This window comes from Lactuca sativa, chromosome 7 (genome assembly GCF_002870075.4).
Source record: "Lactuca sativa cultivar Salinas chromosome 7, Lsat_Salinas_v11, whole genome shotgun sequence".
In the NCBI taxonomy this organism is placed as follows: domain Eukaryota; kingdom Viridiplantae; phylum Streptophyta; class Magnoliopsida; order Asterales; family Asteraceae; genus Lactuca; species Lactuca sativa.
In genome coordinates, this window is record NC_056629.2 from 59,092,276 (window position 1) to 59,097,341 (window position 5,066).

The 5,066-nt window shown below is 40.4% G+C and overlaps 1 non-coding gene across 1 annotated transcript; it reads left to right on the forward strand.

Annotated features, from left to right (window-relative positions):
• Positions 1–3,816: 3,816 nt before the first annotated feature.
• Positions 3,817–3,923, forward strand: LOC111883937 (small nucleolar RNA R71). The gene has a single exon (XR_002847549.1). It is a non-coding gene; the product is annotated as a small nucleolar RNA R71 (small nucleolar RNA).
• The last annotated feature ends 1,143 nt before the right edge of the window (positions 3,924–5,066 follow it).

Genomic DNA, 5,066 nt, shown 5'->3' on the forward strand with positions numbered 1-5,066 from the left:
TCAAAAATCTTCTTAGTCGTGTAATGTGCTCCATGATGTCCTCCGGAGGGTCCGCTATGGCAGTGTGCCAAAATTTCTTGACTTTCCTTCCCGAATACACATCTTCTTATCATTCCGTCTGTGCAGCTTCGGAAAAGGTATGGCTCGTCCCAAAAGTAGTATTTAATTTCCGAATAGAATTTCTTCTTTTGTTGGCGAGTCAAATCTTTTGGGATATATTTGGTTGCTAAATAAGTGGCTATATCCGCAAACCATGGCACTTCTCCCACTATTACCAATATATACTCATCGTGAAAATCATCCCCAATTTTATCTTCTTCTAACTCCTCCAAAAGTGGGTTCTCTAGTCTTGATATGTGATCGGCAGCTATGATTTCCATCCCCTTTTTATCACGTATTTCAATATCAAACTCTTATAGAAGTAGGACCCAACGTATCAATCTAGGCTTCGCATATTGTTTAGCAAATAGACACTTCAACGCGGAGTGATCAGTAAAAACGATTGTCTTGGATAAAAGTAAGTATGGCCGGAACTTGTCAAAAGCGTATACCACTGCTAACAGCTCCTACTCGATAGTAGTGTAGTTCTCTTGGGTCAGATTCAGTGTCTTGCTTGCGTAGTAGATTGGTTGAAAATGTTTATCAACCCTTTTCCCTAAAACAAAACCCACAGCATAATCACTTGCATCACACATTAGCTCGAAAGGAAGATCTTAATTAGGTGTTATCATGATAGGAGTAGTGGTCAATCTTTCCTTCAGCAAATGGAATGCTTCATGGCATTCCCTGGAAAAATTAAATGGTGCATATTTTAAGAGTAATTGAGTCAAAGGCCCCGTGATCTTCCAAAAGTCTTTAATAAAGCGCCTATAAAACCCCGCATTACCTAGAAATCTTCTTACCCCGTTGACATTTGTTGGAGGTGGTAATTTGGCTATCGTATCAACCTTCTCTCTATCCACCTCTATCCCCATCTTTGAGACCTTGTGACCTAACATAATTCCTTCCTTCACCATAAAATGACACTTCTCCCAATTGAGAACAAGGTTGGTATTCTCACATCTTGCTAGCATTAGATCCAAGTTGGACAAGTAATCTTCAAAAGAGGACCTGAAAACTGAGAAGTCATCCATAAAAACCTCCATAAACTTCTTGATCATATAATGAAAGATAGCCATCATGCACCTTTGGAAAGTAGTTGGTGCATTGCATAACCTAAAAGGCATGCGTCTATATGCAAATGTTCCACTCGGGCATGTAAAAGTGGTCTTCTCTTGGTCTTGTGGGTCGATTGGAATTTGAAAGTACCCCGAAAACCCATCGAGAAAACAATAATATAGATGACCGGAAAGCCTCTTGAGAATTTGGTTGATAAATGGCAATGGAAAGTGATCCTTGCATGTGGCCTCATTTAGTTTCCTATAGTTGATGCAAACACGCCACCCGGTTACCATCCTCGTTGGAATTAATTCGTTATTTTCATTAGCCACTACCGTCATACTTCCTTTATTTGGAACCACTTGGACCGGACTCACCCATGGGCTATCGGATATTGAATAAATGATTCCGGCATCTAGTAGTTTCACCAACTCCTTTTTCACAATTTCTTGCATGTTCGAGTTGAGTCTTCTTTGGTGTTGTACTACAGCTTTTGATCCATCTTCTAAGTTAATTTTGTGGGAACAATAGGCCGGACTAATTCCCTTGATGTCGGTTATCTTCCATGCTATAGCACCTTGCCTCTTCTTTAGTACACCCACAAGGCTTTCTTTCTCATGTTTGGCCAAATCAGCAGCTATAATTAGAGGTTTTTGCTCCCCATCTTCAAGAAATGCGTACTCCAAGTTATTTGGTAGTGCTTTAAGCTCAGTTTTTGTGTTCTAAATGTTAAACACGTCGAGTCCAGTGAGGGGACTCGTCGAGTCCGAGGTAATATTTACGACTGTTTGGGATTCTTCGAATGGACTTCCCGAGTCGGTCGAGGCTACTCGGTGAGTCAAGTTTTCTGCACTTCTGATCTGATCGTTATAATCGGCTTCCTCGAGAAGTCTCTCTATTTCCAGCAGGTCTCTTTCAGCATCAGATTCTTCATCAAATAAGACGGCGGACTTGTTTGGCTCATCTTCATTCCAATCATCCAATAATTCTTCCAACATGTCAATCGAAAATGTCGTGTTGTCATTACTCCTTGCATGCTTCATGGCTTGATCAACTCCAAAAGTGACTGATTCGTCTCCAACCTGAAGGGTAAGTTTAGAATCTCGCATGCCGACGATAGCACTTGCTGTATTAAGAAAAGGTCTTCCTAGTATGATCGGGACTTGGGGATCCGCTTCTATATCTAAGACTATAAAGTCTACGGGATATACGAACTTGTCCACTTTCACCAAGAGATCTTCACATATTCCCCTAGGGAATGTAACCGTCTTGTTTGCTAGGTGAATTGCCATACGAATGCGCCTTTGCTCTGGAAGATCTAACTTTTTGAAAAACGAGTAAGGCGTGAGATTTATACTTGCCCCTGAATCAGCCAATGCATAAATGGTAGCTAAGTTTCCAAATTGGCAGGGAAATGTTAAGCTTCCTGGATCACCTTTCTTCTTAGGACGTTTGTTTAACATAGCAGCTGAATAGTTCTCGTTTAGGACCACCTTCTTTACTTCTTCCATCTTTTTCCTATTGGTTAGCATCTCTTTGAGGAATTTTGCATATTTTGGCAATTATGCAACTGCTTCTATGAATGGCTTATTGATCTGAAGAGCCTTTATTTGTTCCAGAAACTTCTAGTAGTCTACTCCATTTTTTTCTTGTCTAGCTCGAGCTGGAAAGGGAAGTAGAGGCTGATATGGCTTAACTGGAGGCTGATTTTTCTGTTCAGCTAGGGGACTCGTCGAGTCCATATCGTCGACTCGGCAAGTCGAGTTAAGATTTTGTGTTTCTGCATGCTCTTCTTTATCCTCTTGCTCCGGTTTAGGATCTTCATGCTGAATAGGAGTCAGAGGGGTTATAATCTTCCCACTCCTAGTTGTGACAATATTTATATGTGCACCTTTCGGGTTACTTTCGTTATTGCTTGGAAGTCTACCCAATCTTCTCTCATTCACTTGTTGTGCAAGTTGCCCCAGCTGCTTTTCTATGTTGAGAATAGATGCTTGCTGATTCCTAAGCAAAGCTTGTTGATCTTTCATCATAAGTTGGTGTTCTCTCAACATATTTTGTTGATCTTTAAGTGTAGCATCGGTATCATTGTGTCTTTTCTCGGATGCAACTACGAATCTTGTAAGCATGTCTTCCAAATCTGATTTCTTTTCATGTACCGGTTCCTCTTTTTGGTAAAAACCTCTATCTTCATGCTTATACTTTTCTTCCCTTGTCTTTTTGTACTCATCATATGGTAGCCATTCTTTCCTCGGTTTTTGCCAGTTATCATCAAACCTATCACCACTTGAATAGCACACTTGTACCTTCCGATTCCCGTTCTCATCAAGATCACAATCTTTTGTAAGGTGAGGTCCTCTACAGTTTTCACATCATACCCTAATAGTGTGGATGGATTGGTCCATCTTAGTCATTCTTCGGTCCATGCTTTCCAACTTTTCCATCATTGCTACCATGTCATCGGTAATGGAATTTACAGCCCCTCGAGTCAAGTCATTCCTTGGGTTATGGTATTCTATAGAGTGCTTAGAGAATTCTTCAATTAGTTCTTTGATCACCGGGGGTGCCTTCTTGGTGAGGGGTCCTTGCGAGTCAAGGAGCTGCCTAGTTGTTACATTGACTCCATCATAGAAAATGGAGACTTCTTGTTGGCTATTAAGATCATGATGTGGGCAATTCCTTAGTAGACTTTTGTATCTCTCCCATGCCTCGTATAAGGATTCTCCAGCTTGTTGTTCAAATTTGGCAATAGCTTTCTTCAACTTGGCTATTTTCGAAGGTGGGCAAAATTGGTCAATAAATTCTTCCTTCATCTTAGCCCATGTAGTGATGAATCCGGGAGGGAGTGACTTGAGCCAATCCTTTGCAGCACCTTTGAATGTAACTGGAAGCATACGAAGCAGTTGGGTTTTGCGAGGCACATTTGAAACATTAAAATAATCAGCTACATCGTTGACCTCATCCAAGTGTTTATAGGCATCTTCGTGGTCCTTACCGTAGAAGGGAATTTCCTTGAGTTGAGCAAGTATGTGGCCCTTTAGTTCGAAAATGGCAGTAGCGGGAATTGTGGGTTGCACAAGTCTCGGGCCGGTATCGTCACGTATTCTCTTCTTCGATTCTCCCATGGGAACTTCATCGATGTTAGCCATGGGATTAGCTAGTTCGCCTTCAAAGTCGCTTTCTTCTTCGTATTCGGTTTCGTAGTCGTATTCGAATTCGGCTTCTTTTGGATTATCTTCAATATTCTCTAACTTGCTTTCTTCACTCTTTTGACTGCTGGCCTCTCCTGCCTTCTTTTTCTTTTTCTTCCCAAAAACTGTTTTCAAGCTCTTCAAAGGTGATTTCTTAGGTGCATTAGAGCTTTCAACATCCTTGCCTTTGTTTCTCCTTAAAGCGGATTCTGGGTCTTCAAGTGGAGGAACCAGGGGTATGTTGGATCCTCTGGTCATGTAATGCCTGCAAACAAAACAAGAAAAACGCGTAAAAAGAACAAAAATAAAATGTGAAACTGTGTAACAGCGATGGACTCGCCGAGTCGCTTCGATTGTACTCGGCGAGTTCAGAGCAGAAACAGAAAAATTACTTACTAACTTCTAAAAACAAAAAACTATTAAAACTTATCCTAATTACTACATTACCAAAGAAATAACTTTGTGCAAGATAAATCTCACACAAAGGATCGATAAAACTAGAAATTAGAATTAATTTTTGAACCGTTCCCCGAAATGGCGCCAAACACTTGATGTGTGTGAACTCAACTAGTTTTAAAAATACTTTTAATTATAAAATTAACACACGAAGGTAGTGGACCTATCAATTGTGGTATGGTTAAATAAGCAGGGTATCGAACTTAGGGAACAGAAAATTAAAACTAATAACTAATATAATCTAAAAGACAAATAATGAAA